This window comes from Pelodiscus sinensis, chromosome 10 (assembly GCF_052426305.1).
Source record: "Pelodiscus sinensis isolate ZL-2025 chromosome 10, ASM5242630v1, whole genome shotgun sequence".
In the NCBI taxonomy this organism is placed as follows: domain Eukaryota; kingdom Metazoa; phylum Chordata; order Testudines; family Trionychidae; genus Pelodiscus; species Pelodiscus sinensis.
The window spans coordinates 20410264-20428199 of record NC_143061.1 but is presented as its reverse complement, the minus strand read 5'-3'; the positions used below and the strand labels follow the sequence as shown (position 1 = coordinate 20428199).

General features: G+C 39.5%; 1 protein-coding gene across 1 annotated transcript in view; it reads right to left on the bottom strand.

Annotated features, from left to right (window-relative positions):
* Positions 1–794: 794 nt before the first annotated feature.
* SLITRK3 (SLIT and NTRK like family member 3) overlaps positions 795–17936 on the bottom strand; it is a 56872-nt gene continuing 39730 nt past the window's right edge. Inside the window, exon 4 of the mRNA XM_089780780.1 lies at positions 795–2465. The gene's annotated coding sequence lies outside the window, so the exon portion shown is untranslated. The remainder of the gene's footprint in view (positions 2466–17936) is intronic.

Genomic DNA, 17936 nt, shown 5'->3' with positions numbered 1-17936 from the left:
AAGGTACATTTGATTAGTCTATTCATAACAAATAAAGAGTTTGGTCTGTCTTGAGATAGGGAGTCTAAGGATGTGTCTACACTTAAAGCGCTCCTGAAGCACGTCTGGTGAAGTCACTATACCAGTGGTCACCAACCAGTGGATCGGGATCTACTGGTAGATCTTGGAGCCTCTGACAGGTGATCCTGACTGGTTTGGCCAAGAGACTGTTATCAAGTGCAAGCACTTCAGCTGGCCCTCCCACCACTGCTGCGCATCTCCTGACCTTTGCCTTGGAGCTGTCCCCTCAGGAGCCTCTTGCATGCTGTGCAGGGGAGGGAGAGGAGGGTGCTGATGGCAAGGTGCTCCCTCTCCCACTCTGTATCCTTTCTCCTCAGAGATGAGAGGGGGCACAACAGGACTTGGGTGGAGTTTGTTGGCTGCTTTTGGGAGTGGTGCAGGGCCACCTTAACCCCACTGCACCACCACACAGGAGTCACCTGAGATAAGCAGGGCCCAGCTGGAGCCCACATCCCAAATCCTACCCCAATCATGAACTTCCTCGTACACGCCAAGCTCTTGGCCCTGCCCCAAGCACCCCTGCATCCAAATACTCTCCCAGAGCCTGCACCTAGAACCCCCCTCAGACACCCCAACAGCCGGCCCCAAGCACAGCTCAGAGCCCCTCTCATGCTCCAAATCCCTTAATCCAAAACCAGAGCCTCACCCCAACCCTCTGCCCCAGTTTGGTGATAGTAGGGAGGCAGGGAGGGAGGATGCAACAAGGCCTCAGAGAAGGGGCACAAAGGAGGTGGGACAAGAACATTTGGGTGTGAGGTAGATCTTGGATTGCACGTAAATTCAAAAAGGGATCTCGTGCTTCAAAAGGTTAAAGACCACTGCATTATACTGATGCTCAGATATTACAATTTACCAGAAAATGTTAATTTTCTCTCATTTTATTCTGCAAAAGTGATTTTGTAACAGCTACTGGAACTTTGCATCATTTAATATGGGGCCTTGCTAAGTGACAATTTAACCAGAATTAGCTCTTAAGTTAGAAATCTGATTTGAACTTTTCTTTTAAATTTCTGATACATTAATAAAAATTCTCCTCCCTGAAGATAAATTGTGATAGTTGTCTTCTTTTCCTGTTGGACACTTAAATTATACATCATAGCATCAACCTACAAGTATCTGTGCTCAATGGTTTTTCTCTTAAAAGTAATCAGCCTGACAACACATAATTGGTTTGTTAACTTTAATCTTTTATTTTAACATGCTCATGGTACTGAAGCATTTGTGTTCAACAGTAAAGGAATAATCAGAACAGTTAAAGGAACAGACAGGGCACAGTCTAAATTAAAGAAACACGTTAGCACAAACAATAACCAGGCTTATCTGCTAAATCGAAATCCTAACTCCCAGAATGCAATCCAGACTGTTAAACAATAGTTAACATAGCAAGTTAGGGGAAACATAAAAACATTATAATTAATGCCTATATTTCTCCCCATCCCATTAGAAAACAGACTTGATTCCAGAAAATTAACTGTAGGAGAGATATGTTTAAATAATAAGCACCAACATAGGCAGCATGTACTTTACTTAAAAATTGTTCTCATTCAGACATTCTAATCAAGGGTTTCAGTATCAATATACACTATGCTGTCTTTGTGTTGATTTGGAAACTGTACCAGCCATCCAGAACATAGAGATATTGACTGCACATTTTCCTATTTACAGGCTGAGATTTTCAAAGACACATAGAGTCTGATCCAGGCAATGTTGAAGTCAACAGAGACTGATTTCAGTTGACTTAGGTCATTATCTATGGAATGTAGCTACCCAACTCCTATTGAAATACATGAGGGTTGTGTAGTGATAGCCCCCCAAATAGTTATGAAACTATCAACTATAGATTTCACCCCATGTATTCAGTCACTACGTCTTGTGATTCTTATGACTTGTAAGTTAAAGAGTGTATAAGAGTCTTAAGGAGTAACATATTGTAGTAATATTAACAGCAGATCATTGGCTACCTGACTATGACAAAATCCTTCGAACAACAGGACCACACGACCATGCTAATTTGCAGGAGTATACAGAGATATACTGGAATTACAAACAATAATGTGAGATTAAACATCACTACTGAAAGGGATGCAGATGTGACAAATGGCACCAGGTTCATCCTCAATAAATCATTTCATAACTATAAATGGTCTGTGTGCTGAATATTTGTGTTGTCTTTTCTAGAGGCTTGTTGACTTGGACCAATCTCATGTCTCAGCTGTCATTGTGCTCCTTTTGTAGTTTTCTTGTTTGAATACTGTTCTAAATAGTGTTTTGAAAAGCACAGTGGACTGTGTAAGTCAAATATGAAGCTTAATCAACTGGGGTATCAAGAGCTGAATTTATAGAAACGGATGCATCTTGTCATGTCTAGTATATCATCTGTGCAGTCTGATGGTGTCTGTTGTGTCCTATGGAAGATGAAAACAAAAACCTGCATAAATGTGGGAAGACGTTTTTGTTTTAAAAAAACCCCAAGTTCATCTAGAAATCGCAAAATTGTTTTTATTTAAATAAAAGGCATGAAGATGAATTCAACCTTCTAAATATACACAGTATTTTTTAATATATCAGGGCGGTAAATGCAGAAAATAGAGAATGAGGGGGCTAGTTTTTCCTTTCATTTAGAATCATTGAGTAGCATTTCTATTCTAAAGCACTTGAAACTTCATGTGTTATATTAAAACTACATTCAAACCTATGTCATGACCGGCTCAAGTAAATTTAGTTAAATGAATAGAACTGTTTGCGGTGGAGGAGGGGGGGGTGGTAGAAGTATATTACGTTCAAATTCTCTTCTGTCACTGAACATATTTTTAGTTAAAATTTTGCCATGATTTCTTTTTATGAAAACAATTTTTTCCAAACTATTTCAAGTAATTCTGATTTGTTTCAAAGAGAGGTTTTTTCTGCATTAAAAAAATAATGGGAGGGAAAGGTGAGCAAAACTGATTTTTCTATCAAAACAAAGTTTCTTAAACAAAAAAAAAAAGAATTTTATCATTGAAATATGAAAAAGTGTGACCAAAATGTGAGCAGGAGGGCGAGGTTCATTAAAATTTTCATCTTGATCTTAAAGGAATTTTCCTTTAAAAATAAGTCAGGACATAAAAATTTCTATCAGTTCTAATAATTTTTCTGAAGCACGTATTTGCAAATGGAGAAAAATAGAAAAAATGAGTAAGAAAAAGAAGCAGAAATAGTGAAAAACTGGGAAATGTAATTGGAAAACAGAAAATATAACAAACTGACACTAAGAAAAAGAAAGCTGTCATAGTAAGCCACTACCATTTGAATGTCACCTTATTTGAAGTATATATTATTTTAAAATGCACGGTTAGATAATTACGTCAATATTTTTATCAGGCTGCCCAGGGACAAATATGTTAGAGAACATTTTCCCCCATCTGATGAGGATAGAAAGTAGCATCATATGATCCTTCCAAATATATTCTGGTGTGTGTTAATAAGGTTGTTATCTTAGCTGATAAAACAAAGAATTTCAACGTTAACAGCCACTGATGACAATATATCCAGAACTGATGTGGCTCTTCTAAAGTTAAGTAATGTGACGTATGCAACATATCTGAAGCCTGACACAGCACAAATTGATCTTTGTGGATGTTGCATCTTAGAAGCATTATAAGTTTCCTAGTTTTAGCGCAGAAAAAAAAAACCAATGGTCCTGAAGCACCATTTTTAGCAGTGACTGAGCCAGCTTCTAGTCCTGAGTGGGTAATTCCTCTAACCAGTAGCTTAGAAGAGGCTCAAAGGCTCCTCTTTCACTGGGAACTTGGGCTCATGAGAGTGATATTAAGAAATAAAATTCCTGACATTAGGGATATTAAATATTGGTTAACTGAATAGTCGAGTAATGAATTCTTATTGGTTACTTGACTATTCTATAGTCCCCAGGGGTGGACTATTCTATAGTCCCCAGCCAGTGCGCTCCAGCTCCACTCTCAAGCAGGCCCCTGCCACTTTGCGCTGCTGCTTCTGTATCAGAGGCAGCAGCGTAGGATGCCAGGTGGAAGCTGATCCGTGAGGGAAGCCAGTTTAAAAACCAGCTCCCCTTCGCAGATCAGCTGCCTATTGCCCATGCTGCTGCCTCTGATACAGTTCCAGTGTAATCCAGAACTGAGCCAGGCTGCCTGCCTGCCTGGCTCCTAATACACTTTAATTCCTGAGCCTCAATGGGACTAGGTCCCGGCATGAGCAAGGACTGAGCCAGGCTGCTGGAGAGCCTACTAAAAGATTTACTAGCAAGGGGAGGGGGAAATGCATATAGTCTATAGCATTAACCCATAAGCTTTTGCTTATCAGTTAATCAGTTAATTGACTACACTATTACATCCCTGCCTGACACCTGCATGTGATGTTATTAGGGAGGAGAAATATTTGACCCTTTTTCCCCACAAAGGATGCTACAGATATTCACTGGGCCTATTAGGGTTCTTTTGTGGCTACACCTCTTCTCTGTGCAACTGAAGCCCAAAATCTTCCTTCTCAATAGGTCAAACATTAATCTGGTTTTCTTTCCCTACACCTACAACAGCCCTCTAGGTCCTGGTCACCTGCCAACTGTAATTCTCTGAGTCTTCCCTGATCTCCCTTCCAAATCATAACCATCAGAATTGTTAAGGTCAAAAGACTGGACCTATTAATCCATCTACACAATGTACCAGTTTTAAAATGCTGTTTTAAAACATAAACATAGATTGTAAATACCACTGTCTAGCCCTATCAGTATGATTTTCCCTAAAACTGGGGTATATCAATTGAGACTATTGTTTTGTGAGCCAATGTCACATGAATGGTATGAGTAAACTCCTATGTAGACCTTGCTGGAGATAGAATGGAAAAGAAACCTGACTTTTAGCCTTTCCAGAGAATTAAAGCTGATGCAGGGCTAGCCCATCATGTTCCAGCATTGAAGGGAGAAAGGTTGGGGCTATAATAGAGGACATGTGGTTAGAATACCTTAGACCAGGGGAATCCTGGTCCACAATTCATTTTCAAGCCCTTGAGGCCATTAGGAGCCTGAGTTACTTAGAGTAGAAACCAGATGATTCTAATGCAAGATGCTGTGGACGGAGTTTATAAAGCAGCATCATGATGAGGACAAGGCACAGGAAAGTGTTACATCACTTTTGCACACTTTTTTAATACTTCCTGTCCCCAACAAGCCTTTATTGGATAATTGTGAAAAAAATGTTTTCCAGACTATATGAACGACTTGAAGGATTTTGGGATAAAAGGCTGTTTGTGCACAAAACCTGTCATAGGGTTCTCAGTGAAATAAAATACAAGAATCTAAGAAGACACATTTCTGTGGAGAGATGCTAGAATGCTTCCTAAATTCCTTGTGGACAGTATTTCAGGAAACTTGTGGCTGTATATTTATATTCTCTTTGAACTGCTATCAGTTCATGACAGAATGTAAAGAAATATCTTCACTTCCGTTCAGGTTATAATGATTTTTTAAAAGTAAACATTAAAAAATAAAAATAATTGCAAGTAAACATGGGAAAATCACTATTTAAATGCGACTGTCTATAGCTGCATCAAAACAAACATTACCAAAATGCTAGTCTGTTCAGTTCACATAAGCTTTTAACAGTGACAGTCTATCTAGTATTTCATCTGCCTTTGGAAGTTCATCTGAAGGGTATGTAGTCTTCATAGTTAGGCATATATATATTTAGGGGGAAACATACCAGAATCAAAATACACCCTTTGCTTAAAAACAATTATTAGAGTATTCATAGTAGTTTTCAGAAGGGAGAATTGGAATTAAATGAAAAGTTAGCTAATAACTGGAAACAAAAGTATCAACTTCAATTATGACAGTAAGAAGGAAGAAGCCATGGCCCCAAAATAAGACAAACAAAACATGTATCTTTAATTATAATTCATTTCCTTTAATAATATAAAAGACAGAAAAATGATTCCATCCACTTTTCCACTTGAATTGGGGAGGAAAGGAGAGATGAACTTCTTGTTTATTGTGTTGTTTCACAGGATGAAAGACTCATCAGGTGTCACCTATGATCACTGTTCTCCGCATGCACCTGGACAGTACATGAAAATGGTATTCTGAAAACACAGTTTTGTTAGTGATAGTGTGAAAAACAAGGAGTTTTTAATCATCTGATTCCTGATCCTCTTCCTAGTTTGGTCAATAGTAGTTTTACCACTAACTTTGAGTAAAAATAGGCACATCAGGGGGCCTTTGTGTCAGGCACCTAAGGCAACACTTCAATTGTTCACTTTCAAAACTTTAAATTAAAAACCATGACAGGAATTAGAGCAGACACTATAGGGAGAGAGAATGGGCTCCAGATAACATCAGCATAACACTTATTCTGAAAGGACAGCAACTGATATGGAAAAGAAAAGATTCCTTATTTTGTTTCAGTTGCAGATGTTTCACATATAGGATATGAAAGAACTAAGTCTTCATGTAATCACTGCACTAGCTCCTCACTAATTCATAATCAGGCTTACATTGATGACATATGCTTCACTGAAGAGACATTTATTTCCTTTTTGTATCCCTGTGCTGCTCCTGTTCATTCACATCTACTGACTACTTTTATCTGCAGGGTGTGAAGCCATAACATCACTCCTCTTGCAGGAAGAATAGTGATAGAAATGTAGTCATGTTAGTCTGGAGTAGCTGAAACAAAAAACAGGACTATGTAGCACTTTAAAGACTAACAAGATGGTTTATTAGGTGATGAGCTTTCGTGGGCCAGACCCACTTCCTCAGATCAAATAGTGGAAGAAAATTGTCACAACCATATATACCAAAGGATACAATTTAAAAAAGTGAACACATATGAAAAGGACAAATCAAATTTCAGAACAGAAGGGGGATGGGGGAAGAAGATAAACGTCTGTGAGCTAATGATATTAGAGGTGATAATTGGGGAAGCTATCTTTGTAATGGGTAAAATAATTAATGTCTTTGTTTAAACTTAGGCATAAAGTGTTGAATTTAAGCACTGAACTGACATTCATGCTTAAATTCGACACTTAACGCCTAAGTTTAAACAAAGATATTAACTATCTTACCCATTACAAAGATAGCTTCCCCAATTATCACCTCTAATATCATTAGCTCACAGACATTAACCTTCCCCCCCCATCCCCCTTCTGTTCTGAAATTTGATTTGTCCTTTTCATATGTGTTCACTTTTTTAAATTGTATATATGGTTGTGACAATTTTCTTCCACTATTTGATCTGAGGAAGTGGGTCTGGCCCACGAAAGCTCATCATCTAATAAACCATCTTGTTAGTCTTTAAAGTGCTACATAGTCCTGTTTTTTGTTTCAATCACTCCCCTTGTCCTTTATCCTCTTCCCTCCAGGAGCCTGCTCTGGATAAAATCCTGCTTGCCTTATACATCGAAGCTGTCCTGTTGATTTCAATGTAAGTACTTGGGTTTGTAAGGACACCATGATTTGGTTCAATATGAGTACACTCAGACCATTTTGGTTGCTATTATTTTTAATTGCTTTATTCCATGTGATCCACACTGACAAAATTACTCAATCAACAATTGAGTTTTTTGCATTAAAAAGGTAACGATTCTCTACCTATATCACATTAGTAGGAGAAGCGGAGGATAAAAAACTTCCATATCCCACTAAATGTAAATTCTGCCATAGCATCTCATCCTATTTTTCTCCAGAATCTTGTGCATTCTTAATCACATCACCCTATAGAGCCAATTCATTTCTACTTTTTGCCCATGCAGTGTAACAGTTGCAGTAAATACATTAACAATTTCTTCCCTTCTGGTATTAGCTGTCTTCCGAAAGCTAAACTAAACCAAACACAATCACCCCTGAACGATCCTTTTTGCAACAAAGAGAATCAAATTTGAAAGTGGTTAACATCCTCTACAAGTGAGGGCAAAAGCCTTGCCCTTTTCTGCACCATATTAGCAAGCATTCTGAAGATGAAACCGTTCATGAACCTGGATCATACAATCATTACATTTAGTAAATGTCAGCATATTCATTAAACTGCAAAACCAAAAGTCCCTCAAAACAAGCTGTCAAAAATCACTTACAGTGTGTGCAAAGGGCAAATTTTATCCAGAAAATAAAAAGTGCAATAGAGAAAGAAAGCATTGCATTAATCACTGGAAAAGTGCAATACAGCTGTAAAAAAAATTATACATCCTCCTAGATTGAAGGATGTTACAAAGGACCGAGTACTATGGCTGCCTCTTCCCCAAGTCTTGTACAAAGGGATGAAAGTCGTTATCACCTCAAGGTATTTGTAATACAAATATGGAATAGTTCTAATGAAAGCAAAGGAATCACGCTATAGTCAAATTACAAATGCATAGCCTCACCACACTATGTAGATCATGATTCTAATTCTAATTTACATAATAAATGAAAATAAGGTTGGTGGTTTCAACCTAGTGACAATCTATTTTTTAATATTCTTAATCTGTGAAGCCAATTCAGGAAATTGGCTTTGGAACAAACCAAAGTCTATTGAAGTCAATGAGAATCTTTCAATTATTTCAATGAGCTTTAGATCAAGCCCTTCATGAGGTGGTAATCTTTGGATTCAGTAATAGCCAAAGACACTCAGATCTAAAATAATATCACATGCTAATCATTGAGACCCCACTTGTGTATTCATCAGTTTTCCAATTGCGATCTCAGAATGGATGTGTGATGTAACTTAGAGGAGGCACACTGACCACATAATTTTCTCATAATATCATGGAGCAGAACTGTATTGGAGCTGCCTGCCAGTGTTGATAGTTCTTAGTGTCTTTAATGTCCTCATGGATCATAGAATCAGAGAAAACTAGAACTGGAAGGGACCTTGAGAGATCATCAAACACCCCAGAACTCACAAAAGTACCATCTAGATCATCCCTGACAGATGTTCATCTAACCGGCTCTTAGATATCTCCAATTATGGAGATTCCAGAACCTCTCTAGGCAAATTATTACAGTGCTTAACCACTCTGACAGTTAGTACAACCCAAATCTCCCTCACTGCAGTTTAAGCCTATTGCTTCTTGTCCTATCATTAGACATTAAGGAGAAGATTTTTTTCTCCCTCTTCCTTGTAACACACTTGGTAGTACTTCAAAGCTGCTATCATGCCCCCTTTTCATTCTTCTCTTTTCCAAATTAAACAAACTCAGTTCTTTCAGTCTTCCCTCATAGGTCACGTTTTCTAGACTTTTAATAATCTTTGTTGCTCTTCTCTGGACCGTCTCCAATTTCTCTACATTTTTCCTGAAATGTGGTGTCCAGAACTGGAGACAATTTTCCAGATGAGGCCTAACCAGTGCAGAGTAGAGTGTCTTGCTTACAACGCTCCTGTAAATGCATCCCAGAATGTTTGTGGGTTTGGATTTTTTTGCAACAGTGTGAAAACTCATTATTCCTCCCTAAGTGTTATACTTTGCATTTGTCCTTTTTAAAGTTCATCCTATTTACCTCACATCATTTCCCCAGGTTGTCTAGCTCATTTTGAATTATAACCCTATCTTCCAAAGCACTTGCTACCCCTCCCAGCCTGCTATCATTCATAAACTTTATAAGCATGCTCCATGCCATCATCTAAATCGTTGATGAAGATATTGAATAGAACTGGTCTCAAAACAGATACCTGCAGAACCTTACTTGTTATGCCCTTCATTGTGAGCCATGATGATAGTTCTAGATAAATTCAGATCTAGATGTGCCCAGCTGTAAGAGCCAAACTCCATTCTTCTAGCTGGGCACACTCTGGGTACATCTACACTGCATCCCTAGTTCGGACTAGGGATGCAAATGGAGACGACCGAAGTAGTTAATGAAGTGGGGATTTAAATATCCCGCGCTTCATTAACATGATCTCGCCAGTGCGCTAGTTTGAATCACAGCTGATTTTTTGAGGAGTAACGTTAGTTCGAACTAAGGGTTTTAGTCCGAACTAACGCGTCCCAGCACGCACTTCCTGGTTCGAATCAGCTGCGATTCGAACTAGTGTGCCGGCGAGATCATAGTAATGAAGCGCGGGATATTTAAATCCCTGCTTCATTAACTACTTCGGTCGTCTCCATTTGCATCCCTAGTCTGAACTAGGGATGCAGTGTATATATACCCTCTGACTCTGTTATTTGAGTTGAGTTGATTGTGGAGGGATGGATTCATCATTCTCTCCTTCAGCTTTGATTCAATCATATCTATCCAGATGATCTGCAATAAGGGACATTATGGAAGCATGCCACCCCAAGGGGGCACTGGGAAGTATTATTCCTTCCAAGATCCCATAAGTCCTGTGAGTCAAGAAGGAAATGAATAATCTACTACACTCCTACAGAAGATGCAACATACTTCTTCTGTGTAACCAACAAGGTGTGCTGAATGAGACCTGGAGACAAGGCAGAGCTATGGCTTGGCTTACCCTGTGCCCATCTCCACCCATTAGTTGTCCCTAAGGATAAGCATCCAGGATGCAGCGTTTCACTGCAATACTGAGTACAGTGGCTGGCTTTCCCCCGAGTCTTATAGAGAGAAGTGGAAATTGTTATCACCTCAGGTGTCCCATTCAGCTGTGAGAGAGCATGGCACAATTTATGCTATGGTATTGTGGATTTGATTCTCAAACTCTTATTTACCATACTCACTATACATAAATTACCTTTGGAGCCAAAGGTGTCAGCACAGAGTATTGCACTCACAAAGATGCATACACATAAACAGAGATGACTTTCAGAAAAATCAGCCCTCAATGGTCACCTACCCTGCTGGAACATAGTGGCTACGTCTAGACTAATCCTTTTTTCGTAAAAGGGATGTAAATTAGATGTATCGCAATTGCTAATGAAGCGGGGATTTAAATCTCCCGCGCTTCATTAGCATAAAAAATGTCTGCTGCTTTTTTTCCGCACGGAGCTTTGACAGAAAAAAGCACCAGTCTAGACGCTGATCTTGCGGAAAATAAAGCCTTTTCCGAAAGATCCCTTATCCTTCTACGAAATAAGGGATCTTTCAGAAAAGGCTTTATTTTCCACAAGAACAGCGTCTAGACTGGTGCTTTTTTCCGACAAAGCTCCGTGCGGAAAAAAAGCAGAAGCCATTTTTATGCTAATGAAGCGGGGGAGATTTAAATCCCCGCTTCATTTGTAATTGCGATACATCTAATTTACAACCCTTTTACGAAAAAGGGATGCAGTCTAGACGTAGCCAGTGTGTTTTCAACAGGGCATGGAATGGGATTGCCCTTATAGGGCTTGAGAAGCCTTGTAAGTTCGAAATGAAGACAACTAAGCAAAAAGGGTAAAACACAAACCACGCAAAGAAGACTTAAGTTACTTTTCATGATTAATGTGTATTACAGTTACTGAAGTAAAGAGTTTAATAAAATGTAAAGCATACCATTTGTCCAAAATGTGTAGAGCTTAAGTTTAGGGGGGAAATCATGTTTCATGCAAAGCTAAATTTACTTTTATGTGGAGCATTTTTCATTTCTTGGTTTTAGGATGAAGTTTGAAATAATTACATGAATGAAAATGTACTGTACTTAAAATTGACAATCGTGAAAAATTAAAGCTTTTAGAAAAATTGTATCCATGATAAAGGTGTCCAGTATAATAGGGTAAACCAAATTTTCAATATAATTACCAAAAAAATTGTTTCATGTTCACTCTATACAATATGCTGTTTTAATAAAAGAGAATATACTTCTGCTTGCTAACTATAATTATTCCAAATGTTCTCTAATAGGATAAAGCATGAGCTACTAATGATGAATCAGAGTCCATTTTGATAACATTAATACAGTATGACCTGCAATACTCTTCCTTGACAGATTTTTTTTATTGTTACTTCTATATGCATTACATAAAAAAGAGATAATAGAGTGAGAGTCCAATGACCAGATTAGAACAAAATGAATTGCAGAGTAAGCACGCAGTGATCATGCCATGATCCACAGGTGATCACATGGGCTTCCAAAAGGAAATATCTTTGCTGTTCTTTGCTCATGCTCAGCTCACAGAAATTGGCTTCTAAATTAGATAAGTTTTCCTAGTTAAGGAGAGGAAGCTCTTTGAAAGCAATTGAATCATGTGAAGAGGCCATGAACCAAAACATTATAATAAATATATGGTGATAAAAGATTCATCTTTACTTCCTGGTGCCAGTTTCAAGAGTAAGGTCAGGGCCACTTGGCTTCAGAATCCACTGACCCTGTGGCTACTATTACACTGATAACTAGTCTTATTTGTCAGACACTCCACAAATAGTAATTGTATGTCCTTTCTTCATATTGTAAATAAATGTTGCTTGCGATGTCATGACATTTTTATTTGGATTTTGTAATTATAACTTTTAATTTAAAAAATGGTTATGCACAGATAACTTATTAAATGAATCTAGTAATCCAGTGCACATGACTTGTTGTTGACCTGAAAACCTGCATACTGAAATTCAACAGTTAGACAGAGAACAGATACAGTGGAAGCTTTCCCATCATTCCTCAGCCCTGACTCGACAGAATACTTTTAAAAATCAAATGGTAGTTCAGTCTTCCATGTTGATTTCATTTTTAGCCTGTGCTGAAGCTTCCAAACATGTACAAATTATAAGGTATACATGTACAATTATAATGGTGGATTTGTGATACGGACCCTGTATAGGATGAACAGCACAGAAAGAAACCAATAACTTTTTCCCACATAGGTTGTGAAACCATCTCCTAGAATACTAATTTTGTGTCAGGTTTGAACTTCAAAGTGTGTTACAAGCTATATTCCCTCTAATTTTTCCCATCCATGTGCAGAATAAATATTTCTATGTGCACCAAGGCATGTACAGATGTGTACCACCAATATAAACACATGCTTCTGGCTATGGGCATTTGTGCGTGCTCTGCTAATAAGCTGGGCAGCATTTGACTCTCTCCTGGGATGCCATCCAAGCACACAGCTTACAGGGAATATTACTTTCAAGCTCTAATTAATTTATCCAGTACAATGAAAACAAAACATTATATAATTACTATTTATTAAGGAAGGTGAGAAGTTATTTATCCAATCCCCTGAGTTACCAGACCACTAGTTTGTTTTTGGTCTTACAAGTAGGTTTTTTTAGTTTTAATCACATTTACAAAAACACTCTTTCTAAACGTAACTTTGCTAATTTCTTAGCATTTTCTGTCTTATTCCTATTTGAAAACAAAAGCTAAGTGTTGATATCATCTAAAAGAGGCATAGTCTTTGAGTGAATAAATAGGGGCTGCATTATTATGCATTAAACTGAACAAAATATGAGTATCTGGAGATGTCATCTCACTCATTATTCTTAATCATTCCATATATAATTAATGACTTTACCCTACATGTACCTTCATTTGAAGTTGGAGTGTAGGTATGTTGCAGAGGAGCAAAAGTGATTCCTGGCCTTCCTCACATTAAATGGTATCCATCAATCAACAGTAATCCTTTAGAGGGGTTGGGGGCCAGCCCAGCTGTTTGCCCCTGCCCTCACAATTAGCCCTTTCTAAGGTCAATTGTACTAAGGATTCTCCTCTCCAAGTGACAACTAGTAAAACTTGAGTTTTAACCAGACTTGCTGCTTTCAATCTCTGTATAGCAGGCATACTGCTTGCATCTATCTGCTGCTTGAAGCCACTGCCACCCTGACCCTCTCATTAATCCATGCTAAAGGATCAAAGCACTGGTGTTTTACTTCTCCCTCCTCCCATCCCCCATTGCTCCAGCAGCGTAAAATTGCTTCTTCTGTTCCTTCAACCTGCTTGAAAGGAACAAAACTATCACGTCATAGTCTTGTGGAAGTACCTGTACTTTCTAGTCACTTGACACTCCAGTACAAACAGCTCCCTGGAGCTTTACACTCCTTTCTGACACAAGTGACTCTCCAGTGGGATCTTTGAAAGGTTTCAGCCTTCTACATGTGCACTTGATTCATTCATTCCAGGTAGCAATAGTTATGTTTTTTACTAGTCTAATTAATAAGTTTTCGGCCAATGAACTTCGATCACATCAGTTTATAAGTGTGTACCAATGGTTTTCTTACCTCCAACCCCCTCTTCTTCACACACATAATAGTAGTGTGGCTAGTTGGTTTAACCAAAAATACTGAACCACTTCTCCCCCCAAAAAATCACCAGGGAAAATCTGTTGAGAAAAAAAAGGGGGAGACCAAAGTTGTTGAGAAAAAAAAAAGTGGTTAAGCAAAATATTAATAAAATAATAATAAATAATAACAATAATAATAATAACAACATTTAAAAAGTGGTCCCTTTAAGAAATGCTTTTGAGGCTTTTTGGCCCTAACAGGCTGCCGGCGGCTGTCCGTTATCTTGTCTCTCTGCTCCGGACAGCTTCCCTACTGAAGCTGGTAAGCACCCAAAATTTTTGCCTCCTGACCAGGAAAAAAAATCAGAAAATATCGGACATTTTGTTTTACCAGACAGGAGGCGAAAATACTAGATGGTCTGGGTCAATACCAGACACCTGGCAACCCTACACAATAAAAATATGAACCCTGACAGCTTTGAAGAAAGGACAAGACACATACTCCTTACCCATATCTACCCCTTGGTTCAGGTAGTAACTATAATTTACTATTTCTTTATAGGCCTTGTCAGTCTGAATACAAACACTACGGCTGTGTCTACATTGGCATCCCTTTCCGGAAAAGGGATGCTAATGAGACACTTTGGAATTGCAAATCCGCGGGGGATTTAAATATCCCCCGCGGCATTTGCATTTACATGGCTGCCGCTTTTTTCCGGCTTGGGGATAAGCCGGAGAAAAGCACCAGTCTAGACGCGATTCTCCGGAAAATAAGCCCTTTTCCGGAGGATTTCTTCTTCCTACTTTCAAGGAATTTGCAATTCTGAAGTGTCTAATCTGCATCCCTTTTCCGGAAAAGGGGTGTAGTGTAGACACAGCCTACATGTATTCTTCTAACCAGAGTCTGTATCCTTGGATTTAGCATTATCCACTGTGCTCAAAAGGATCCCTTATTGGCTTTTCCTATGACTTGAGATGGCAGCACATGGGTATAACCAGAGATGTTCATGAACACAACCTGAAAAGAACTGAACATTTGAGCAGATGTTGCTCTTACTCACTTTAAGGACAATGACCTAGTCATCTGATCCAGTGCACAATTTAAAATACATAAAACCAGATTGAAGCTATGTCTACACCACAGCAGCTACAGCAGCACCATTCCAGTTGTGATTCTGGCCAAGATGCTCTAAGTAATAAAAGAGAGTACTTTGTTTGGCTAAATAGCTCCTGCCTCCACAAGAGATGGTAGCTATGTTCTCCCGCCAACGCAGAAAAAGATCAAGCATCTGATTCCAGCTCACATTTCCACTTAGGTCAAAGATATTGCTGAGGCCACTGCAGTGGTCAGAACCAATAAGAAATCAACCATGAGGAGATTTAATTTACTCCATGAGGGGACTTATCATTAGCCACAGGTCTCTGATTTCCCTAAATTTGTTTAACTCGGATAATATGGGTATGTCTACACTAAAAAATTATTTCATAATAACTTATTTTAAAAAACCTCCCTAAATAATAATTTTGAAATAGCGTGTCCACATTATGGGGAAGCCTCAAAATTAGTCCGAAGTAGGCTACCTTACTGTGGATGTGCTACCTCTACGTAGAGCCCCAGGAAGCACTGCGGAATAATTACTTTGAATGACTCTGGGGAGTAGTTATTTCAAAATAACAGTAAGGGAGAATCCATACTACTACTATTTCAAAATAACTATTTTGAAATAAGCATTATTCCTCATGGAAAGCAGGAGTTATTATTTTGAAATAACCAGCCCATTATTTCAAAATAATGGGCTTGGTACTGTGGATGCTCCGCTTATGGACACTAAGGGGAGTTACTTCAAAATAACTCCCTAGTATAGGCCAGGTCTAGCTGACTCTCAAGGCATGAATCTACGTACAGTAACGTCCTGTGCAGACACTTCTAGAGGGCATTAAATTATAAAGTGTGCTATGATGTACAGCTGTTTAAAATGAAAATACATTAAAGTGCACTATGGAACTTTAGTGCACTGTGGCAATGTCTACACAACCATTACTGTGAGGCAAGCTACTATGCTGCAGATTCACACCCTGGCCTGCCAAGTGCTCATGTCCCATATAAACAAGCTCTCAGACATTTTTTAACTAGGATCTCTGGTTCTGAATAGATGGATGGTTGAAAATAAAGGGATAGAGAATGCCAAATAATCTGAAGACTGGCAGCATCTTGTGGAGGTAGGTGTTGGCAAAAGGGGATCAATATCTTATAGGTTTATCAGGTGTCCCAGGACTGCGGCGGTTGCAGACCGCTGCTAAAAGCAGACCTTGGGCTGTTTGAACATCAGAGAGCCAGGAGAGAGAGGAAAGGGTTTACGCACTGCTCCTACCCCCAGCACAATCCCATTGGCTGGTTTCCAGCCAATGGGAGCTACGTGTTGGCAACAGGCAGCTAAGAAAGCACCCTGTCCTCCTGCCCTCAGGCTCATAGCTATTCAGAAACAGCATGGCTCTGCTACCAGTGCGGGGTAGGGCAGGCAGGAAGTCTGCTTGGGATGCTGCTGCTGGGAATCAAGCAAGTAAGTTTTCCAGTCAGAGCCTGCCTTTGACATCCCAACCCTTTGCCGCCCTACCCCACATAACCCAAACCCTCTGCTGCCCTCCTGTCCCCATATCCCCTCCCAGATCCTGCACCCCAAACCCCTGCCCCAGATCACAGCCCCCTCCTATCCTAGGTCACAACCTAAACCCTCAGCCCCCTCTCTTTCAACCCTACACCACATAACTCAAACCCTCTGTCCCCCTTTTGCATTCATATCCCCTCGCAGATCCTTCACCCCGATACCCTGCCCCAGGTCACAGCCCAAATCCCTACACCCCAATACTGTGCCCCAAATCACAACCCCTTCCTACCCTAGGTCAAAGCCCAAATCCCTCCACCCCCTCTTATACCCTACCCCCCTTCCCCAGGTCAAATGCCCCTCTTGCCCAAGGTCACAACCCCAAACCCTGCATTTTAGTCTCCTATCCCAGATCACAACTGCCTCCTTTACCCAAACTCTCTCCCAGACCCCAGACCCTCTCCTGCATCCTAATCCCTTACTGCAAGCTCCTTTCTGCAACCAACCTTCATCCCAGACCCCGCACCTCCTCCATTAATAAGGAAGAGTACAGTCCTTGACCACTTTACAAATTCTTGGGGTGGTCCCATCAAAAATTATTGCCCACCCTTGGTTTAGAGTTAAGTGTGCTGATGCAACAAAAGTTGCTGCTTTGTTCAGCCATTTCTATAACCAATGAGTCAGTTTCACTGTTCAGGTGTGCCTTTCATGTACATAAAAAGCATATAGAGTGTAGTTAACAATGCTGTTGATGATGTATTTTTTAATTGTAACAGTGGCATGATACTTAACAGAAAGAGGGTCCTACCACAATAAATGGAAGGGGCAATACAGGTTTCACGTAGTTGTGTATATTATGTGGCCAATGAGAAAGTAATAACTAGTAGCTATAGCAAGAAAATGAACTCCTTGGTCTCTTTATCAACCTTCGTTTATTATGCATCTGTTTTTGCAAGTCACCCGGTTACAAACTGCAGTAAAAAACAATGAAATAGTTCTGATACAGCATTTAACCCACCTCCTAAGAGCTGTCTCCAGCCAAAATATTATGTTGTTCTTCCTCAGTAGCTGGCCAGCAGCTGTATTCCACCCTGGTCCTTTGGCCCACTGGGATATCAGACAGCAGTTCCTTCACAGAACGGTGAGCGTAGGTATGTACTTGTCTTGGTTCACTCACATACCTGACTCTTGCCCATTTTGTGGCAC